The 24273-nt window shown below is 44.6% G+C and overlaps 1 long non-coding RNA gene across 1 annotated transcript; it reads left to right on the top strand.

Annotated features, from left to right (window-relative positions):
- The first annotated feature begins 1084 nt into the window (after positions 1–1084).
- LOC144240054 (uncharacterized) lies at positions 1085–19941 on the top strand. The gene is made up of 2 exons (XR_013337549.1): positions 1085–1194; positions 19775–19941. It is a non-coding gene; the product is annotated as an uncharacterized LOC144240054 (long non-coding RNA).
- Positions 19942–24273: the final 4332 nt, after the last annotated feature.

Here is a 24273-nt window from a genome sequence, read left to right on the forward strand (position 1 = left end):
CATTAGAAGAATGGAAAAATATATGCTTGTATTTTCTATTTGTTTGATCGAACTTATTCTAAGTCATTTTGTATAATGTAATGTAAATTTGTAATTTGTTTTAAAGAATAATTTGAGGTCAAGACCTAATTTTATGTTTTCCTGAGTAGTTGTAATAGTCTATCACAAAACACTGAACTATGGATGTCACCGCTGCATGTGTTTAAGATATGTGTCTCCTTAAACTTGTTTTCCATTTGTTACTTTAACAGGGATCTAGTTGGGCAAGGTGTATGGAAAAGGAAAGAGCTGTTCATTTAAATTTCCATATTGCCAGGAAGTTTCTGAATGGTCATTTCTTGGGAGTGAGAGTTCCCATCAGGATCTTACTCACCCTGTATGCCCCCAGAGCATAGAATTGAGCATAACTCATGATGCCATTGAAACGTTCTGTCCTGTTCCATATGGTTCATTGGAAACTCTTGTGCGGCAGAAGAGCAGGAATTGTTGTCATCTACAACCACACAAGTTAGAAGCGAGGCCATGACCAGAACCAAGCTTCCTGACCATGTGTCTCGTGTGATCTACCACGAGTCCATCCCTGGTGGCCACCTCACCATCTGGGTTGGCCATTTCTTGTTCCTTTCTTCTCACAACACCTGTGCAATAAAGACCCTGCTCTGTGGACAATTAATTCAATGAACTTTTAGTAGGCAACTGCGGGCATCCAAAGAGGAGATATTTGCGTAGTCGGGCAGAGTTCAGTGACATTCCAGAAGGCCATGTTCCCTGTGCCATCCTTCATAACACGTTTGGGGTGCAGTCAGTGAATCAGGCCCTGTGTCCAGCACTGGAGACACAGAGATGGATTACACACGCAGTTCCCCTAGTCCAGGACGAGGTTTTCACTTATCAGATCACTTCCCTCATTTTCTGTGAATTGACCCAATTTCCCATCAGTCATGCTCTGGAAGGAACTGTCAAAAATAGTGCAGATGCTTTTGCTTTCCAAGTGACTATGGTCTCAACCGGTGATGCCGTTTGTGCCCATTGTGATTTCATCGGCCATGGGGCCACCCGCTGAGTGGGGCAGATGACCAATAACCTGGTGCTGAGTTCCACGGCTGGCTTCTCTGAGCCATTTGAGCATTCGCTTCCTTTAAGGCTAATGACTTGGGAAATGGATGGAGCGGAAGAGCTGAGGTCATGTCTGAGGTAAGACGCACTGGTTTAGACCAGTGGCTGAGGCTGGGGAAAGCCAGATGCTGGTTGATTTAGGCTACTGCCTTGAATTAACCCTGTGGTACGTGGTATGACTCTGGATTAGACCACTCAGGATCCACCCAGGGCAGCGAGGAAGGGGTCAGCTTTCCCCAAAGTACAAGGGCTTAGTAGAGGTGCCAGGAGCATAGCTAAAATTGGGTACTGTTAGGAAAGAGCAGAGGTGAGTGGATACTGAGTAGCTAATCATCAAAAGCCGCGGCAATGCCATGCACCAAATTGATTAGAGTCCAGTGGGGAGATAAAATAAATGACCTTTAACTGTTGCTGGAGGAACACTCCAGAAATTAGTAGACCACTTTAAAAAAAATTTTTTAGATGTTTATTTAATTTCGAGAGAGAGAAAGACAGATTGTGAGCAGGGGAAGGGCAGAGGCAGGGAGACGCAGAATCCAAATCAGGCTCCAAGCTCCAAGCTGTCAGCACAGAGCTTGACACGGAGCTCGGACTCACGAACCGTGAGATCGTGACATGAGCCGAAGTCAGATGCTTAACCGACTGAGCCACCCAGGGGCCGCGACACTCCAGAAATTAGTATATAAACTCTCCAATCTTAAGTTCTGTTGCATTTCTGTTTCTGTTTTAAATTTACTTGAGCCCATCTTGATTAGGTTACCATCTCACAAGTCTGGTACCCACATGCACGTGTCCATATTCCACGTATAGACACACAGGTACACACACACATACACACCAGTCCTCTCCGTCTTGTTCATACCAAAGGGACACATTTGACTCTCGGCACTAGCAATCAGTTGTTCCGAATGATTTCAGGGAAGATCACAGACTGGGTCCGTGGCTTAATGTACTTGAGTTACTATGCTAGTTTGTGGGTTATGATGGCTTAAAACTAGGCACGCTCTACCTACCCTCCCCCACCCTCCCTCTGACATAGTTGTGAAAATTTAGAAGGGGATTCAGATTTCCACCAAAGTTGGAAACCAGAAATATTATTTAATGGCTTCCTAGAAGCCAGAAGAAATGCCTACTTCACAGCACTCCGAGGAACCTCCCAGGAACCTCTAAGGCCAAGTAGGGGAAAAGAGGTCTTGGGAATTCTTGGTCTTCTGTGGCCCCTGTCTCTCTCCAGCCTACTCCTGAGCTATAGTCCTAATATACTAATGGAGAAATGTGAGTTTGGCACAAAGTGGAGACAGAAAGCTCTGTTCTCCATTTGGTGTCTTTGACGAGGAAACAAGTCACTTCAGTCTAGAAGCTGACCGGGCAGCCCCTTCCTTAGGCTGAGTAAATTGCAGATCACAGGAGAGTTGGCCAGATATGGGCAGCGGCGTGGAGTTCTACATCAGGCAGAGAGGTGGAGAGCTGGGCCGGGGGGGGGGGGGGGGGGAANAAAGGGTTGAACAAGGAAGAGAGCGAACACGGGACTTCAGAGGCCGAGGAACGGGGCACTCTGGAAAAAATTTATTATGGGAAAGAGCAGAAAACTTTTAGGAAACATCTAACTTGAGCTCAATAAACTTCAGGAAGCCAAGGATGAGATGAGAACATAATAGGCTTTCATGAAAAGGGAGATTCTTGTGATAAGGAAAGCTTTTAAGAAAACTAAAATTTAATTACTTTTTAAAAATGGTTGATAACAGATCTGGATGCAAAAACCAACAAAAAAAAGTGCATAGAATATTACATTCCTTTTCAATTTATGTGGTTCCCGGGGCTGAGCCCACATCCTGCACCCCTCCCACCTCTAACAGATGTGAAATTGTGTTTTTTTTAATGTCTATTTCGGCTTTCTTAGTGAAAAAGAAAATTATAAATTAAGTTCTTTCTTTACTGTTTTGGTTTTTCAAAGAGCCCTACCATCAATGAATGCCAAATGTGCTATTAAAACTGCTCCAAATGTTAACAGATCTGACTTCTTTTAAAATCGTTGGCCTGTGTGGCTAATTAAATGTGGAGCTTCAGCTTGGTGAAGTTACAGGTGTACAGAGGAGTTGGGTACACAGCTTTAGGACGTTTAGAAGGAACCTAATAAACAACATAAATGATTTTGCATTAAAAATGAAATCGCTGAATCAAAATCAGCAGTGGAAGTAGTAAAGAAGCAAGCTGGCGCTGCAGAAAATTTAACGAGCACTGCAGAGCGGTGCTTTCCAAACCGAGCACGCCCTGGCCATGTGGGAGTGTCCCGGAGGCTGGCGTAGGGGCTGAACAGGTTTGAGGGATCGGGGCCCAGTTCCCTGGAGGCTCACGCCAACCAGAACAGCTAATTTTGATCCTCTGTTTCCTCTAAAATAATTCTTCATAATCTGGGCACCTGAGGATTTGTCTGAGATTGTTTTCCATGGCCAGAACTGTTTGGAAAGTGATGTCGAATCAAATTGAGGAAAGCTCTCAGACTCTGGAAAGAAGTACAAAGAAATACAGATGGCAGCAAGGAGGACACGGAGCCGGATGTGGGCGTGGGGCCACAGGTGAGTAATCGAACACCTGCGGGGGACAGGTGTGGGAGAGCCCGGCCCCAGGAAGGGAGAGCATCGAAAAGGAACACGAGGAAGAAAACGTCTGCGGCGGAATAAGCACGGATCAGGGACAATTGAAAAAAGGAAAGACGAAGAAAGACCAGCACATCGTGTGTCGAGGTGTCTTTATGACTCCTGTAGTCATCGAGGTAGGCAGTAGGACACAAATACAAGTTTATTTTATGTATATTCAGGCTTGGAGACTTCTCCAAATTAGTGTTTTGAAAGAAAAATGTGTTGTCCTCCAATTTTTTTTAAATGTTTATTTTTGAGAGAGAGGAAGAGAACACAAGTGGGGGAGGGGCAGAGAGAGAGGGAGACCCAGAATCCGAAGCAGCTCCAGGCTGCGAGCTGTCAGCACAGAGCCCGACGCGGGGCCCGAACCGACGAACCGTGAGATCTTGACTTGAGCTGAAGTCGGACGCTTAACGAACTGAGCCCCCCAGGCGCCCCTCCCCCGAATTTTGTATTAGCAAAAGTTTACACAGACACATGGCATCCACGAGACCTTATCTGTTCTTTGTTTTTGGGGGGCAGGCGAGGGAGGCTGCAAAGACGCCATAAGGTGAAATGACTACACGGTCCTTTTGAGGAGTATTACTCCACAAGGCAGTTAAGTTGGCCAAGAAAGGAATCAAAACGACTAAAAATGGGGTTGTTTCAACACGGAAGAACTGGCTCAGAGAATTAAGCTAGTTAAGCGAGATCGTGTTTGTTTAACATACGCTTTGCAAACTCCGTGCGTGAAAACAGAACAACCACAAAATAAAAACTGTAATTTAATTATAACTTGTTTCTGAAAATCCCACATGTAATTTAACAAAAGCAGGAAGAAGGTAGGCAAGAGTAACTAAGAACGAAACGTGAACTAGATGTGATGTCTCACACAGGAGTCAGGCAAAGAGGTTTTATTTTTGGTTTCGATCATTAGAGAAATATATTTTCCAGGACAATTTTATAAGACCTCAGGGTAATCACTAGTGTAAGTTTTAAAACTGACCGATTTTCATTTCGCCACAGAAGACAAAATAAATGGAACATGGTGTGAAACTATAAGAAAACACAAAAAACAATTAAAATTCTCTCAAACCCCAAAAGCAGAAAACAAGATGGACATAAATAAAATCAAATGTATTATCCATGATGGCACATGTGACTACATTCAGATATTCAGGCAGAAAATTTTTTTTTAATGTTTTTTTATTTATTTCTAGGAGAGAGAGAGAGACAGCGCAAGCAGGGGAGGGCCAGAGAGAGAGGGAGACACAGACTCTGAAACAGGCTCCAGGCTCTGAGCTGGCAGTCAGCACAGAGCCCGACGCGGGGCTCGAACCCACGAACCGCGAGATCATGACCTAAGCGAAAGTCGGACGCTTAACTGACTAAGCCACCCAGGCGCCCCAATTCAGGCAGAAAATTAATCTTAATCTGGGATGAAAAAAAATTAGCCAACAAAATCTTATATGTCATTTGTAAAAGACTATCTAAGAAAGAAAAGAAGAAAAATAAAGAAAACGGCAAGATTAAAACAAAAATCTTGAGCTAATAGGTGTAGGTAAATACAAAAGCAAAAATCTTGACTAAAAGACTCCTTTATTCATACTATATAATTAAGAATTAAAAGGGGCCGCCTGGGTAGCTTAGTCGGTTAAGCATCTGACTTCAGCTCAGGTCATGATCTCGAGGTTCATGGGTTTGAGCCCCAAGTTGGGCTCTGTGCTGACAGCTCAGAGTCTGGAGCTGCTTCAGATCCTGTGTCTCCCTCTCTCTCTGCCCTTCCCACTCATGTTTTCTCTCTCTCTCAAAATATAGGTAAACATTTAAAAAATTTTAAAAGAGAATTATTAAGTATAAAAGCATTAAAATTGATAGGGATCATATTATCCCAACAGAAAGAAAAGGGCATCCTCTGGACATTAGGATCAAAATATACTGGTAATGAGCAACATGCAATTCACATACACAGCAAGGTATTTTGTAGAAGTTATGCAAGAAGGAAATGTGGAAAGCCTAGAAGAAGAGAAAGACTTGAGCGCAGTTCTCCACACCTCTGAAAGGTCAAACAGCCCCAGCTAGGTGACAATATACAGAACCTGGATAGTAATGTTACTAAGTTTAATTAAATAGACCAAATTGGAATCTGCGCCTCACTCATCTCTGAGTGCCCTTTGCTGAGGGCAACTATATATATTCAGCAACTATACAATGTAGTTCAATCACAAAGAAAGTCTTAATACATTGCAAAGGGGAGAAATTATATAGTTCATTCTCCATGATCACAAACTTCAGTCATGGGAAATAACTGAAATCCGCTACAAAAATACTGACCTTAAGTGTGTGATTTCAAACAACCTAGGAAACGGTCAAAACAAGAGTCCCACATATCAGACAGAGAGGCGCCATGAGAGCAGCGATGGAAGGAAGAACAAAAACTCAAACACAGAGTAGCTGATGGGTTTGAGCGTGAGGGTCGCATCCGAGGTGGAATCCAGGTTCGGCAAGGCAAGGCAGATTAAGTCTCATGGAGACAGGAGGGGAGAATAGTATTAGCCCCAAATTAGCCATTAAAAGACATGACTAATTGTCTTTTACAATTACATGGAGATTACAAAGAAATTCATCTAATCCCTAATTTTTTTCTTGGTGAAGGGAGAAATAAAAGAATATAGAGAATTTTTGGGTAAATAAGAATATATAAATTTGGACATCTTAAAATACAAATTGAAAAGCAAATATAGCCATGCACATTTACATCAGAAGTGGAAGCTCTTGGAGGCACCTGGTGGCTCAGTGGGTTGAACGTCTGACTCTTGATTTCGACACAGGTCATGATCGCACCATCGTGGGTTCAAGCCCCGCATTGGGCTCTGTATTGATAACATAGAGCCTGTTTGGGATTCTCCCTCTGCCCGTCTTCCACTCATGCTTTCTCTTTCTCTGTCTCAAAATAAATACATAAACTTTCACAAAAAAGAAGTGAGAAATCTTGAAAGATAGAATAACTGAGAACGGATTTCCAGAGATGTCAAAATTTACACTTTAAAAAGGACCTGGGTAGATTGTTTTATGGGGTAGATTCATTCAAATGTATAAGAAACGGAGAAAGGAAATATCTGGAAATTTTCCTTATTCATTTGTTAATAACTTTGGTAACAGAATGGACATAACACCCTCCTTCTGCGCACAAGAAATTATAGTTCGATTTGAGTTACAAGCATCGGCCAAAAGTCCTGAATATAACACTGGCAGATTGAGACCAGCATTCTGTTAAATTAAGATGAAGTCAAGACCAAACTAACAACATTCCTGAATGCAAGAGTGATTTGATGTTGGAAAATTTTAGTATAATATATATCCACAGGTCCAAAGAAAAACCTCAATGGTTGCAAAAATGGCATTTGTTAAAATTTAAACTCAATTACCCACGAATAATAGTGAAGTAGGAATGGAAAATCCTTCTTCTACATGATCAAGTTTCTATCTCAATTTCTCTTTTAAGGCAACAGTCTTAAGTACTAGTCCGATGAAAGCCTTAGTAATAATTACAATGAATTAAGCTGGTGGGGAATTTAAAACACAGTGTGAACACAGCAGAGGCTTCTGAATTTTAGAGTAAGTTAATACTGGAACAGGTCAGCCTGACACGGAGCATTTTACCTGTAGAGGCTGGCCTATCACTGATGGGTTTCCACTCGCTGGCGAGTTCTGATCAGGAAGGGAGCAGAAATGAAGGAACAGTTATGGTGCCCCTTTCTGCAGGAATGACAGAAGGAGAAAGAAGGGCAGATCACTCTTTGAGATGCTTTTGAAAGGCAGTGATTTGATTCCGTCGTCTGACTTCTTCAGTGAGAATAGAAGAAGCATCTTCTAGAACACGACCAGATGCAGCCTGGTGCTGAAGACTTCCAGAAAGAAAGAGGGGAAAACAGCTATGCATTATTGAGCTAGGTGGCTTTCCACATGTTATTTTTTAAAGTTGAGGGCAGTGTCTTCATACCTGCGGCATGGTAGAATATTTACATACATCGCTGATTAGATATGCAAGATATATATTTTGATAAAAATTATTGGGCGATATGTCATACATACAAAGGAGTAGATGAAATATCTGTAGACAGTTAGTGACTAATAATAAAATGTGTAGCCAGGTGCCCCCTGTCCAGTTGAGGAAGGTATGGCCACCGCCTTAATGCTGAGCTATGGTGGAAAATACCTCAACTATGCACCCCCGGCCCAGGGTGGGGAGCAAGTCACCATCTTGAGTTTATGTTTATCACTCTTGTCTATCTTCATGTTTCAGTACCTTATGTGCAAAGTGACAAACAAAAGTGTTTAGTTTGCCTTGTTAGAACTTTATGTAAATGGGATGTGTACTTTGCGTGATCATGGCGGCCATGAGGATGTGCCTGGTGTGTCCTTCTGCAGGGAACATAACTGACCCAGAGTTTAGCCGGTAGGGTATGAAATTCAAGAGTGTGAGTGTCAAGGCCACCTCCCACATGCTGCTCACTGACAATGACTCACTGCCCATACTCAGGATAGACTTGGGTAAGAATACCAAGGTGGACCTGTTCTGGGAGACAGGCCTTCTGTGGGCCAACTGTGGCTTAAAAACTCCCTGCAGCTCCTTTTTGTGACCGCATTACCATCTGTGAGGCCTCCACGCAACCTTCCCTCTCATCTCCTCGTTGTAGTCTGATGGCTTTGCTGGACATCTTCTAGTTCCTCTCTACTTTCTTCCACATAACGTTTTCCCCCATATGCTGTTTGTACGTCATAATTTATTTAGCTATTTGTCTGTGGATGGACTACTGTATTGTTTCTTTTTCTTTTTTTTACATTAGAAACCAAACAGGGGAAACATTTATCCTGTGGGTCAAATCCACCTGATTCTGTAGGGCCCTCAGCATAAAAAGGTCTTATATTTTTAAATGATAAAACATAATAAAAATAAATATAGTATTTCATGGCATGTGAATATGTGAAATTAAAAGTTTAGTTTCCATAAAAAAATTTGATGGGCACCCGGCCTTGTTTATTTACTTATGTATTGTCTAATGACTGCTTTCCTGCTATACTGGCAGAGTTGAATAGTTGCTGAGTGGGTTATAGGGAATAAACTATTCACCATTTGGCCCTTTACAGAAAAAGTTTGTGACCCCTGCTTTAACCAATGCTGCTGTGAACAATCTTCTGATGAGTATGTGTAAGCATTACTCAGTGTATAGCTCTGACAGAGGAACGCCTGGGCCAGGGGATACACACCTGTTTGAACTTGATTAGGTGATGCCAAACTGCTTACAAAAGTGTTTGCAGCAATTTTCTCTTCTACCGAGAGTGGACACAGTCAGTTGATTGCATCATATCCATGATGACAGTTGACATTGTTCAACTTTTCAATTGTCACCGAATGCATGGACATGACAAGCTTTCTCATTGTGGTTTTGATTATTTCTCTAATGCCTAATGAAACTAATAATTGAACATATGCTTATAGTCCACTAGCATTTTCTCTTTCTGATATTACTCTTTTTATCTAGTTTCTCTTGGATTGTTTGTCTTTCTTGATGGATTCGGGAACACTCTCTCTATAGTTTTAAAAATGTTTTATTATTTATTTTTGAGAATGAAGGAGACAGAGCGTGAGCAAGGGAGGGGCAGAGAGAGAGGGAGCCACAGAATCCGAAGCAGGGTCCAGGCTCCACACTGTCAGCACAGAGCCCGATGTGGTTCTTGAACCCATGAACGGTGAGATCATGACCTGAGCTGAAGTCGGCCGCTTAACCAACTGAGCCACCCAGGCGCCGCTCTCTTGGCATTCTTTCTTGTGACAGGGTCAATAAATACAAATTGACACATATGTACATGAGCAGAGAATGAATGGGGGAACTCAGAACTTCCTGGTGTAAACTCAGCTATGTGCAATGTAAGTATCTGACTTCTACCTGCTCAAACTGATGCTTTCATCAATGACTGAAGCTTAAATGACATGATGACTTCAACACAATTATGCAATAATAGGTGTGCTCAGTAGGTTCTGACGGTTATTTTACTATTTCTAAAACCTTCCCAAGTGATGTCCTCACTTGGAAGGTGAGACTTTATCTTCACTCCTTATGAGACATTCAACCGCACGTTGGTTGGAGTCCCTTCTGAACTATTGGCTGGTGTTACCTCTAACCTTAATTTAACTCCAAGTTCCTTGAGAGCAGACGCCACGACTCACGGCTCCTTGTCTGCTGGTGCACAGTAGGGCCATCCATCTCGCACTGTTTGCCCGTGCTGAGCCAGGATCGTGCTGGGTGCTGGGAACACGAAGTGAAATAAGCCTCAGCCCCTGCCAGATGGAGACAAGTAAATGCACTCGAGTGTGACGGCTGCTGTGATGCGATGCCAAGGCGGCCAGGAAACACCTCACGGAAAAGTGACTGTAAAGCTGTGCTTCAAAAGAGGGGTGGTGTTTGCCAGGTGGACCAGGCATGGAAGGACTTCCCAGGAGGGGGAGCTGTGCAGACAAAACACTGGGGTAGGAAATAAAAAGAGCAGACTCAGGGAACCACATGCAATGGGGTGCAGTCGGAGTGTGGGCGAAGCCTTGAAAAGTGTTCTGGAAGCTGACCGGGGCGAGCTCCTGGCAGTGACAGCTGAACATTTTTAGACTGGGAGAGGCATGGTGAGATTTGCTTTCCAGAAAGACTCCCTTAGCTTGGAGGTGGATGATGGGTTGGAAGGATCCAATACTGAAGAAGGGAGATCACTTAAAAGACTATGAAACAAAGATGAGTAAAAGGGAAAACAAAAGGAGGTAGATTCCATGGCCCCTGACCGTTCCCTAGAAAATGCTTATTTTAATGGAACGATGGCCACAATAATAATGGAGCATCTAATATGGGCTGGGGGTTCTGTTCATCTCTGCACATAACAGTTTAACACTTAATCCTTACAACTCCTCTCTTAGATAAGGACTCTGATGATCTTCATTTTACTGAGGGTCCAGAGAAGACAAATAAATTATTCATTGTCACCTGGCTAGTAAGTTGTAGAGTTGGGATTCAAACCAAGGCACCCACCTCCAAGAGCCAATTCCTGAACAACATATTCCACAGAGAATGAACCTTGGTAAAATGGGGGCTGGAGGGAATGTCTTTCAGACGTAAAGCTTCTAAGTAATGAAGTCCAGTGTAAGACTAAACACAGAAGGAGGAGAAAATGGCAGTTTGGGGGGTTCGTAAGCTCTGTGAGGTTGGACAATATCAACATCATTTTGTTTTATCGAGGTAAAATAGGGTAACAAAAATGTTATCATCTTGCTCATTTTTAAATGCGCAGGTCAGTGGAATTAAGCACATTCAGATTGTTTTTCAACCAAAATGAAACTCTACACCAATTAAACACAAACTCTCCACTCCTTATCTCCCCACCACCCAGTCCTTAGAAATCACCATCCCACTTCCTGTCTGCCTGCGTTTGATGGTTCTATGTACTTCGGATATACGGAATCATACGTATTTGTTTTTTTGTGACTGGCTTACTCACGTGGCGTAATGTCCTCAGGGTTCATCCATGTTGTAGCATGTGGCGCATTTCTTTCCTAATTTTGAGGTGGAAAATATTCCACTGTATGTATGTTCCGTATTTTGTTTATCCCTTTATCTGCTGGTGGAAGCTGGATTGCTTCCACCGTTTGGCTATTGCGAAGAACACTGCTAGAAACATGGGTGTGCAGAAAACTCTTCAAGACCCTGCTTTCAATTCTTTTGGGTGTATATCCAGAAGTGGAGTCGCTGCCTCATGTGGTACTTCTATTTTTAACTTTTTGAGGTTTCTATTCTCCCTCGTGATTTCTTCTTTGTCCTATTTGTTGTTTAAGAGTGTGTTGTTTAATTTCCACAAACTTGTGAATTTTCCAGTTGTCCTTCTGTTACCGATTTCTAACTTCATCTTATTGTGTTTGGAGAAAACACTTTGTATAATGTTTATCTTTTTAATCCGATTGAGACTCATTTCGTGGCTTAACATATGGTGTATCCTGGAGAGTGGCCTGGGTGCACTTGAGAAGGATGTGTGTGTCTCTCTTTGGTGGAGGGCTGTTAGATCTTGTTAGTTTACTGTGTTGTGTGAGTCCTCTGTTTCCTCACTTATCGTCTGTCTGGCGGTTCTGTCCATTACTGGAAGTGGAAATTGAAATCTCCAATTGTCACTGTAAAACTGTCTGTTTCTCCCTTCAATTCTGTCCATGTTTTCCTTCAAATATTTTGGTGGCCTGTTACTAGGTGCATAAATAGCTATCGTATCGTTTCACTGTATTAAAACTTTTATTAATACATAATGGCTTCCATTGTTTCTGTTCCCTTTTTAAATTTAAAGTCTGTTATGTCAGAGACAGAGAATCTGAAACAGGCTCCAGGCTCTGAGCTGCCAGCACAGAGCCCGACGTGGGGCCCAAACCCGTGAACTGCGAGATCGTGACCTGAACCGAAGTCGGATGCTCCACTGACTGAGGCACCCAGCCGCCCCAACTCCCTCACTTTTGAAGGAAAATTTTGCCAGATATAAGATTCTTGGTTGATGGTTTTGTTTTCTATTAGCACTTTGAAAACATTGGCCCATGGCCTTTTACCTCAAAAATTTCTGATGAGAAATCTGCACGTAATCTTATTGAGTATTCCTTGTATGTTTCAAGTTGCTTCTCTCCCACTTCTTTTAAGATTTTCATTTTGTTTTGTCTTTTGATACTTTGATTATAATGTGTCTTGATGTGGATCTTTTTGATCCATCCTACTTGGAATTTATTGAGCTTCTTGATTGTATATTAACATATTTAATGAAATTTGGGAAGTTTTTGGCTATTATTTTTAAATAATCTCTCTGCCCATTTCTCTCTCATCTCCTCTGGGACCCCTGCAATGCATATGCTGGTCCACTTGAGGGGATCCCACAGGACTCCTGGACTCTGTTTACTTTTCTCCAATCCTTTTTCCTTCTGTTCCTCAGATGCAATAATTTCAATTGTTCTATTTTAAGTTTACTGGTTCTTTCTTTTTCTTGCTCAACTCTGCCTCTGAGTCCCTCTAGTGAATTTTTCATTTCAGTTATTTACTTTTCAGTGCTAGACTTTCTAGACTTTCTCTTTTAATTTCTTTGTAGATTTTCTGTCTTTATTCATATTTTCATTTTGTTCATACATCATTTTCTTGATTTTCTCCACATTTCCCCATAGCTCTTTAAGACAGTTGTTTTAAATCTTTGTCTGCTTGGTGAATCATCTGGTCCTTCTCTGAAACAATTTCTTATGGTGTATTTTTTCCTTTGAATAGATTATAATTTCCTTTTTTTTCTATGCCTTTGGGATTTTTTTGAAAACTGGACATTGGAATCTAATAACGTAACTCTGGAAGTCAGATATAGATACTTCCTCTTCTTCATAGTTTTCTTTCTTTCTTTCTTTCTTTCTTTCTTTCTTTCTTTCTTTCTTTCTTTCTTTCTTTCTTTCGGTCTTTTTTGTTTGTTTTTTGATTGCTGTGGGCTTTGTGCCAAGGATCAGCCTGATGTGTAAAGTTAAAGTCTTCCTGGGTCTTCAGCATAAACCTTTCCCTGGCCATGCACCGTGATAGAATTCCCTCTGTACATGCAGGTGCCTTTGAATGACCTGCTCTTTAATGCCTGGTTTCTTAAAGGGGCGTGAGGGAAAAAAGTGTGCCAGCCTTTTAAATCCCCTGGAAGTCACTTCAGCTGGAGAGGAAGGGGTTTGCAACAATAATGGGCGGGGGGCATGTAAAAATGGCCACCTGCTTCTGTGTCTGCCCCTCCATGATCAGAAGCAGGATTCAGCGATCAGAACATAAATACCTGATTTTGGGAGGACAGGTCGTTGTCCACCCAAGTGCTCCAGAAACAGGTTCATAGCTGTGTGCCCCGGAGGTGGGGCGGTGGGCTGGATAACTGCCGGTGAACTAAGTGCTGAAACTGGCAGGAATTAACCACATATTACTGTCCGAACCTTCTTCTGGAAGTTGTAAGACATCAGTAAATCCCAGAGTTCCAAAAGACTTCAGATGGAATCTGCCAACATGGTTGTCTAGGTGGGGAGACAGATTCCCGGTGCTCCCAGGGCATTCTTGTCCATCAATTCTGAAGCCTCAGGTGGAGGAAAGCGATGAAGGCACGGAAGGATGCTTAGGCTGTAGTAAGAGCAGGCTCACGCGTTCTAGGAGCAGAGGATGTCTGAAGGGTTATCACTCTTTTTCAATTCATCCTGTGGGCACACTGGTGCTTCACGCCGACTTACTTGAAGTTTTGCATAATTGTTTTGTGATGTTGGGAAAATTTTGATTTGTTGCCATAAAAGCAGGGTGAGATGAAAAACAGGCACCATCCCAATGGATACTGCGAAAGTATCTTTTTTCCCTGGCTGATATTCTTTCCAGCAGAATATATATATAACATGTTTCTGAATGCATATTTTCCTCCCTCTTCTTTACAGTCATCATGTTCAAAACCTAATTCTGAATTCTTAAAAAATTCAGTGAGCCAGTTACCTCAAGTTACTTATTTTATTTAAAAAGGAATTGCTTCCTCCCCTGGAATTGAAAAAAGTAGCCCGCCCTCTGTGGATGGTTCATGCTCTCTGCCATCAGAGGTGCAAGATGGGGCATTTGCTTCCTGGGCAGCTCGTGCAGGGATATTTCAGGGATATTTGTACTTTGAGCTCAGCCAGCTTGGCTCCTCAGTGGTAGAGAGAAGGCTTTGAGACTCAAGGTACCTTTAAAAGCTTCATACCTTGTAAAACCCAATTACTATTTAGAGTGAATGGTGGTGTTAAATTTAGTCGTTCCTCTATAAAAGGTCTAAAAGCATCCCTTAATTGGAATTGAATGCAGGCTCCAAAAAATGCATCTTGATTAGAGGGGAAAAAAATCAAATGAGACTAGTTTTTTTTTTTTTTAGTCTAGTCTGTTGATATATGTTTATATCTGTATGTATAGCTGCCCATGTATACACACACATCTCTATATGTACTGTTTACGTAAGTTAGAGAAGAGATGTTTCTAAGGATGTTACGATTGGCTGCTTTCTTGCAATTTCGAATCCGAGAGAAGATACTAACCGAGCTTCAGACTTTGTATTTTGCTCCGCTGTGAACATTTGGGTCTCTAAACCCAAATGTGAACATGACTCGGGCTCTGTGGAGTTGGAAGGGAACCCCCCTGTGACCCAGGTCCCGTGCTCCCTTCTGGGGAAGGATGTCACGCTGAACCACTTACGTGCCCCGTCTCCCTAGGTGATCTCACCCCTCCCCCCCTTCAGTGCAGGTTGGATGCTGTCTCCGAGAAAGATAGCTGGAGTTGGAGTCTGAGCTGCTGGAAGGGTGGTTCTTCTTGGGATGAATGTCTTCCCAGCGACGTGATCTAATTTTAGACCGCTGGGGATGGAAGCGAGGCACCAGACTCACACTCAGGAAGCAGATGTCAGAGAATCTGCTTACTCACACTCTGAAACAAAGCTCAGAGCACCACGGAAAGGGACCTCTCAGAGACAAGGAAGGCTTGGAAAGGTGCAAAAGGCACAAACCCCACCCAGAGGGAATTTGGAGCCAGCAGAACTGGCCAGAGGCTGCCTTTGCCAGCCCAAGTAACCCTGGGTGCATTTGCGGGAGCGTCAGGACATCCCTGTTCAAATCCCAGAGCGCCACAGCATCAGGGAGTCCGTCAATACCAAATATTTTTTGAGCATCCGTATTACTAGGTATAGGGAAAACAGAGAATTGGCAGGGGAAAGGAAGAATTTTATTTAATTTCAACGATTCTGTTAGCTTAAATATGAAAGAGTCAAAACTGGAAAGTGCATTGGGTGATTCTGATGAACAGAACGGGAGCATCATTATAAGATTTTTGGAAAATTTTTTTGTTATGAAATGGTGTCTTCACTTACTTTGATGTGAGAAACACCTATAGTTTTTCAGCAGTGTGTGTGTCAGTGGGTTTTTTCCCTCTCTTATCCCTTCTGGGGCCCGTTTCCTCTCCCCTCAGAATCATGACACGCCCAAAGGCACTGGGGGCCTCGACTCGGTGTTCCCTCCCAAACATCACCATTCTGCAAAACCTCATAAATGTAAAAGAAAATCAAAAAGAAAAATGATCCTCTATCCTCAGTTTCCCATCTTTCTTTCTCTGGAAGGCATGTTTTTAAAAAACTCATCTGTCTTGATTCTTTGGCCTCCTAATGAAACAATACAGGTGTATTAGACAAAATTCGGAAGTTATGAGCAAGAAGAACAAAACGTTTACTTGGAACCCCACTGTTACGATTTCCATGTGGACGTGACCTGGGATCCGTGTAGCCTGTCCTGGCCACAGACTCTCCGAGGTCCTGAGACTCTCCAGGGATTCAGAGGGACATGAAGCATCTCCATTGGAGGAACAAACGGTGTCATTCTTTTTTTTTTTTTTTTAATGTTTTATTTATTTCTAGGAGAGAGAGAGAGACAGCGTGAGCAGGGGAGGGTCAGAGAGAGAGGGAGTCACAGACTGAAACAGGCTCCAGGCTCTGAGCTGGCAGTCAGCACAGAGCCTGATGCGGGGCTCGAACCCACGAACCGCGAGATCATGACCTAAGTGAAAGTAGGACGCTTAACAGACTAAGCAACCCAGATGCCCCACAAACGGTGTCATTCTTGGTGTGAGCATCTCCCTTCCCCCAGTCACCCCCCACCCCCAGACCCCCACACCCTCACATCTCTATACTGCTGCCGTATTTCCCCGTTGCCCTGTTAACAGGATCCATGGAACTCAGGTGACTGGCAGTGAGGTCTCAGACCTAACCCAGTCCAACTCATCCACACCCAGTCCAGCTCATCCAAAGCTGGACCACTGGCTTCATTCCAAGCATCGTCTTCTGCAGGACCCACCCCCGTTCCCAGTTCCATAAGCTCAAAACCCACCAGCTGTTGTCTCCCTCACCTCTGAGCCCATGGCAGTCCTGGCCACCCACTGGCACCTTCGCTCCCGCACTTCTCTCCATTTCCTTCACTACCCTGGCCAACACCTTGTGCCTGGACCACTGCGCTATAAGCCTTTGTAACTGGTTTGCACCTGAAGTCCCATCCACTCTTCATCCTGCAGCGAAACGATCTTTCTGGACATAAACCCCACGCAGGTCTCCATCTTGAATATACCTCTTTGGTGGTCATCCGGTTCTCGGAGTAAGGTCGAAATTCCACAACACGCCCTTTGTCTTGCACGGTCTGCCTCAGTGCTTGTCTGGTACCCTGCCCCCGCCCCCCATTCTCTTGTTGCATTTTTTCCCTTCTAACGGTATGTGAATTATCTTATAAGTTTGTTAGCTGAGTCTTTTTTATATGAAGTTTTAATTTTTACTGTGGCTAAATTAGTCTTCTGCGTTATGGCTTATGGATTTCTTTGTCATCTGGAGAAGGCCTTCCTCAACTAAAGATAACACAGCTATTCTTGTACATTTTCCTTTCTAGCTTCGATTTTTGTACTTGATTTATGACTCCATCTTTAGTCTTAGGTATGGTGTGAGGTAAGGTTGAATCCGTATGTTTTTCCATTTGGAATCAATGATTTCATGTGCCATCTCTAACCCCTTCACTCTCCAGTGAAGCTCATAAACTAAGTTCCTATACTGTCACATCTCTGGAGTCACCGTTTTGTCCTGCTAATCTCCTTGGTTTTTGCCACTGACACAAAAAGACACCCATTATTAGAACTTTACAATGTATTTCAGTTTCTAATAGAATGACCTCTGCCAAATTGTTCTTATTCTCAAGACTTTCATCATGATTTGTGTACATTTTTTCTTCACTATGGATTTTAGACTTCTATGGACTTTTATAGAATTGTCAAATAACCCCAATTCTATGATAAGTCTTGGTGGTGATTTTTTGGGATTGAATTGAACTCATGGATTAATTTAGGAGACACATTATCATCGTCTTATTTCTGTGTCTTCTTACTTACAATGTAGTATTCTTTTATTTCTTTGAAGTGGTGTGGCTTTTATCAGCATCTTGTGTCGTTCTCCTTTAGCATTAATTCCTAAGTACTTCTATTTTTCTTGCTTTTGGGGAGGCAATCTCTTTATTATATTCTCTATTTGACTATTGCCTGATATGGGACAGATATGGAATTTTTAATTTCTTTATATGTGTCTGACGTATTACTGAACACTCTTAATAATGTAATGGCTAAGTGGCTGGCTTTGGGGCTTACAATCCTATCATATGAAAACAAGGATGTTTTTCTCTTCTTTTCCAATATTAATGTCTTTCAATGTCATATTTCTTGTCTTGCTTGTTTTGTTTTATTGTATCGGAAGTTGTAGAGAGCAGTAACTAAAGTGCAAGAAAAAAAGTATGTGGACTAATTTGATGGATGAAAAGCTGAACTAGGTGGGGATTAATAGAGGAAGGGAAGTAGACAGATGACTGTCAGAGCTTGGAAGGTCATCCAGTGGCTTCCCTTACAGGAAAGGAAGAGAGGACTGTGATACTGCAGCTCTGAGTAAATGGACAGGAAGAGCATGAGGCCAGAATGTAAAGGGAAGAGAACTTCATTCAGATGCTGGGAGAGGGAAGAATGAATTTAGCTCTAGGCCGGTGGAGTTGATGGCCCATGAGACCTTCAAGTGGGGAGTCCATTAGGCATCAGGGTATTTAGGGATCAGCATGAATCCTTATTTCAGATGAACAGCTGCTCCTACTGAAAGCATCTGGGTTTACCACGCACGGTACCGGATCTGGGTTGGTGTTGGACGGGGCGTCAGATCGGGTGGTACACGGGAGCTGTGCAGGGAACATCTTTGCCGTTGGGAAGGGGTCACGCAAGCTCACTTGGAGCTGGGGATTTTCGGCAAGTGAGGGCATGGTGGGTGTGCATGCCAGCCCGACCCCAACTGTGTCGGCCCCGGAGATACTTTCGGGATTTAGGTTCTGGATGGGAGCATCAGGGAGGGTGATGGCAAAGTTTGCAGCACATGCATTCGTATTTTTTATTTCCAAACATCCACGATGCTATTAAACTGCATTAAAAAAAAAAAAAGCTGGGTGATTTTTTTCAAGTCTAGGAAAGGTTGGTGGGTGGCGCAGGGGAAGGAGGGCTGAAATCCCCTGGGGGTTTGGAGACGGGGCCACACTCGAATTTTGACGGGAACTGATCTCGTCCCCTCTGACACGAGGTAATGATTTGTCTGCACTGTTTGGACCCGGGGCTGTGCCTGTCTGTGATGTGGCTGGTGCAGATCAAAGAAGGAGGCAGCGGACAGCCGTGTCACCACCCACTGTCGCCTGCACGGGGACCTCCGCGCTGACTTCCAGGGTTCCGGGCTGGGGTTCTGCACATCATTACCCAGATTAATGAGGACAGATGGGTTTTTGTATAATCAGCCTTACTGTGCTGCCAGTCTGATTGGGTCGCCAGGTGGAATATTCCAGTAATGAATTCTTACAGATATAGCAACCAATTCTGACTTAGGAAAAAAAAAAAAAAAAAAGAGCGACGGGGTGCTAACGTGGGTGGTAAGAAGTTCCTGCATTACTTTGCATGAGGTCTGCCCGGGGGCTGGCGGCGGTTCAAGGCCAGCCGGCCACGGTTGAGGTCCCTTACTCACAGGTACCAAGGGGACAATGTGGGGCCTCCCCGTGCCCTTTCCTCACCCCCTCCTCATCCTTACGCCTCTCTCGGCCTCCCAGGCTGCACGGCGGTTAAAGCATAACCACCCCAGGTACCTCCGCGGGTCGTTCATTAGGAAAACGGGAGCCACCCGAGCGTGGGGGCAAGTGAGACGCGGGAACGGATGGAGGGCTCCGCAGGGGTGGGCGTGGCAGAGGGCGGGGCCGGGCGGTGGGCGGGGCCGCCTGCCAGCGCCAATGACGTGCGCCAGGGGCGTGGCCAGAGCTCGGGCCGGCAGGTGCACCTGTCAAGGCTGGGTCATCTGACAATCCACCAACAGGCCGTGGGTTTGCTTTGTTTGTTTCTTTGCTTATTCTGTTCGTTTTGTTTTCTTTCTCTGTTAAGAAATGAGGCCAGGGATATGAAGAGAAGCTACCAGAAGAGAAGCTGCCAAAGTTTTCAACCTATACCTCTCCTGGTTGCCAGCAGAATGATCCCTCCCCAGCTGTTTCCTTTTCCTACAAACTTGCCTCATTCTAAATAAAAGGAGGCTTCTCCCCGCAGAAACGCCAGCTCCTCACTGCCTTTGTCAAGTCTACAATGCGCTTGTTTTTTCCTACCCAGCGATCTGTATGTCTCAGCCCAGGAAGATCCTTGAAGTGGATTTTGAAGTGAAAAATGAACTGTGAAGAGAAGTGGAATTGAGCCACTTTCTGTAGTTTTTTTTTTTTAAAAGCTTGTGGGTGTGAATATTCATAGGAGTATTATTGATAATGCCTCCAGATGGAAATAATCCAAATGTGTAGCGACTGGAATATCACTCAGCACTAAAAAGGAATGTACTACAGACACACGCTCTGAGGGGGTGAGTCTTGAAAACACGCTCCGGGGGAAAAGGCAGACACAAACGGCCTCATATTGCAGGATTTTATATGAAAGATCCATGCCAGGCACATGCGCAGAGACGGGTGTAGATTAGGGGGGCCCGCGGCAGCCGGGGAGGAGTGTACAGGGTGACTGCTGGGGCGCGGTGTTTTTTGTTTGTTTTTTTTTGTTTTTTGTTTTTTGTTTTAGGTGGGGAGGATGAAGGCATTCTAAAATTGCAGTCTGGCTTGAACAATCCTGCGAGAACAATTTGAACTGTGTTTTAAATGGGTGAATTGTATGACAAGCGAATTATATCTCAGTAAAAGCCCAAACATGTGTATGTTTAAATGTTGGTACATGTATAACTTTTTCCTGATAAGTTATGTAAGCAATTGTAAACAGGGGTGACCCGTGGCAAAAATGAGTTAGAGGAGAACATTCATACTTCTCATTTTAGATCTTTCCATAATGTTAAAGTGGCTTTTTACAATATTTTTTTTAATGTTTATGTATTTTTGAGAGGGACAGAGTGTGAGCGGGGAGGGGCAGAGATAGAGAGGGAGACACAGAATCTAAAGCAGGCTCCTGGTTCTGAGCTGTCAGCACAGAGCCCGACGCGGGGCTCGAACCCAGGAAATGCGAGATCATGACCTGAGCCAAAATCAAGAGTCTGAACTCTCAACTGACTGAGCCACCCAGGTGCCCTTCCACAGTGTTAAAGTGTTTAAGCCACTTCCTATATTACTTTTATTTATAAATAAAATTTTTGAAAAATCTACACTGCTTCTCTTAGCATGTTGCATAACAAATTTTAGGACTCAGTTTCCCCCTAATTGTTAGTTTGTTCTCCTTCATTAGACCGTAACAAGACTGTGCACACATCTTGGTGAATGTCCTCAAGGTCAAAGTGGTAGAGAGTGGGCACTCAGTAAATGTATGCTGCCTTTCAAAATACGTTCCTTTGACCCAGAGATTTCATTGAGAATGAAAGCGGAGATTACCCACAAGAAAAGATGGGGATTTTTATCATTTCCCAGAACTAATATTTACCGAGTATATACTATGACCATGCACTGTGCAAAAATGTGCTATATCATCTGATATAACATCGTATCTAAGATATAGTAAATGTAGTAAGTGCTCATCGTGTGGCCTGTAATGAACAAAAATCGGTAAATTAATGGGTCTAGGGTTGGCTCGGCAGCTTAAAGAACTTCTCAAGAATCTGGGTCCTTTTTGTCTTTCCATTCGGCCATCTTCAGTGAGTCAGTAGTGGATGGCCTCAAGGTTGTAAAGTGGCTGCTGCAACTCTGGCATTACATCTCCTCCACAGAACAGCATTCCAAGCAGGAAAGAAGAGGAAAAAGGTGCAGGGAAATTGACCTTTCCTTTGAGAAGTTCTCATCATTGATTAGGGATGAGCATCTTTCCTAGATGGAAAGTCTGCTCCAGCAGACTTTCTCTTCACAGAATTGTGTCTTGTACCCTTCCCCCCACTCCAGCAGTTTCTGGCAAAAAAATGGATGTAACTGGCTTTGACCAATTATGATCCATATTGTGGGGTGGGGCACAAGATGGATGTCCTGTTGTGGGGGCCCAGGGGGAAGACCCCCAGTCTCTGCCACAAATTAGGTAAGGTAGGGTACTGTTACTATCTCCATTTTACAGGGGGACCACACTCTATAGCAAGGGGGTAACTTCTCTATGGTCGCACAGACATATCTCTCTAAGCTGCCAGAATTTCAACAGCTGACTTTTGAGCTCCAGCTGTCAGCTCTCCGCCATTACATCATGGTGCCTTCCTAGGAAACCCACCCTGGTCAAGACCCTGCATTGACCTACAATATAAAATTTTAAGGGAGCCTGGGTGGCTTAGATGGTTAAGCATCCAACTTCGGCGCAGGTCATGATCTCCCAGTTCGTGGGTTCGAGCCCCGCGTCGGGCTCTGTGCTGACAGCTGGGAGCCTGGAGCTGCTTCGGATTCTGTGTCTCCTCTCTCTCTGCCCCTCTCCTTCTTGTGCTTGGTCTCTGTCTCTCTCAAAAATGAATAAATATTTTTTAAAAATTTAAAAAAGAATATAGAAATTTAAAAGCATAAAATAGAAGTATTTAAAATATAATTACATAAAATATAAATACATAAAACAGAAAATATGTGAATTGGGAAGGACATTAAGATTCACTGAGGTAAAGCTTCTACCAGCAGCATCAGCATCATCTGGGAGCTAGAAATGCAGGTTCTCAGGCCTCAACCCAGACCTTCTGAGTTAAAAACCTCTGTGCGTGGAGCCCAGAAATCTGTTGTAGAGGTGACACCTGTTAAAGTTTGAGAACCATGGACCCGGTCCAACCCCATCATTTCAGAGACTGATCCAGGTCATTCAGCTTGTTAGGGGCAGACACGAATTGTAGGCGGCCCTGAATTCTGTGATGAACATCGAAATTAGATATTCTCCCCAAGCACACACGTGGGCAGAGACTTGCGTTTTTTTTTTAACAGCCTCAGATGCACACATCTCGTTGACAATCATAGTGATTAGGAGCTGGTTACACGTGGAGGCATCATGCTACGTCCTGACGGTGGTGCGAGGGGTCCTCAGGCAACCCAGCGACGTGGGCGTTCTGAACTGAACGGCAGAGGAGCAAAGGAAACCCTCAGGGTCCTCCGGCTGGAAGATGGGAGAACCGGGATTCAAGTGCACCTCATCCAAATGCAGGTGTGCATGAGACCAGGCAGGTGAGCAGGCGGAGTCTGAATCTGAGCCTTGGCCTCGCCGCCTCCATGCAGGAGACAAGCCACCACCGGTGCCCCTGTCCTCAGCCAGGCTTCCGTTCCAGCCACTGGGAGTGGCCCAGCCGGAGTGAGGGTCTCCCAAAGCTGTGCGGGCTGTGGGCTGTGAGCAGGTGCTGGTCCCGGCCCCCTCCCCCCTCCCTGGGCTGCACTGGTTTGTTCTGGCCACCTCCGGAAGCCTCCTATGTCCTCCAGCTTTGCCGAGGCGCCGCAGGCCACCAGGAAGTTGGCTTTGGCTGGGGGCCTGGGTGACTGCATGGGGGAGGGGAGAGGAGGAGCCCCCAGGGCCATGAACTTGCTGCCAGCATCTGGCCAGCTGCCATCCATCAGCTGGAGTGCTAGCCGGGCTGTCCCTGGGGGCTGCGCCTGGGACGGTCACGGTGCAGAAGCTGTGCGGGAGGAAAACCAATAGGAGCCCGCCTGTGCCTGCAGGGCCCCCACACCTGGTGCCCCAGTTACTGATCAGGGGGTATCACGGGATGACAGGCGGTCACAGCTGGAGGGGACTTGAGTCACCATACAGCCCAGTGGCTTTCAAACTCTTTAACGTGGTAGAGACCTTGCTTCAAATGAAATCCTAGGCAATAAAAAAACCAATCCAGGCAGCTAAAGAGTGAAGGCCCGTCAGAGCCCAGGGAGTTCTGCAAGGCCCTGCGGCAGATGGCCCAGTGCTCATTTCCACACACTGAGGACAGAGGGTGGAACCCACCCTGTGGGGCAGGGCCAGGGCCCAGAGCCCAGGGTCTCTGATTCCAAGTGTGTTCCAGAGACGGGGGCCACTGGGGGGCTGGAGACAGCTGTGCCGGCCATGGGAGCTGCCAGTCTGTCCCGAAATACCTTGGGGTATTTCCAAGCCATGGGGGAAGCCGTGTCCAGTCACAGTGGAGAATCTGTGACATTTAGGGGAGAGGGAGGGCCTCCCTCCCAAAGGCTGGAGAAGGTTTGAGCCAAAACCCCGGGGGTCACCCCAGGTCTCGGGACCAGGAGGTCTGAGGTCAGCTGGGGTCAGTGTTCCCTATAAAGGAACTTGGGGAATGGAGTGAGGGCTTCTTATAGCCCATGCCCTTGGCAGAGATCAAATGCGAACCTTTCAAAGACTGGCTGAAGAGTCTTGGGGGAAAACTGATGGGTGGGTGGCCCCGAGGACAGGCTGGTGCCGTTGGCCCTAAAGGAAGTTGTCAGAGGAACTGAGGGGTTGTTCCTGGGGGCGTGTGTGTGTGGCACTTAGGCGGTGTCACTGGTGAG

The sequence above is a fragment of the Crocuta crocuta genome, unplaced genomic scaffold (assembly GCF_008692635.1).
Source record: "Crocuta crocuta isolate KB4526 unplaced genomic scaffold, BGI_CrCroc_1.0 scaffold7, whole genome shotgun sequence".
NCBI lineage: Eukaryota > Metazoa > Chordata > Mammalia > Carnivora > Hyaenidae > Crocuta > Crocuta crocuta.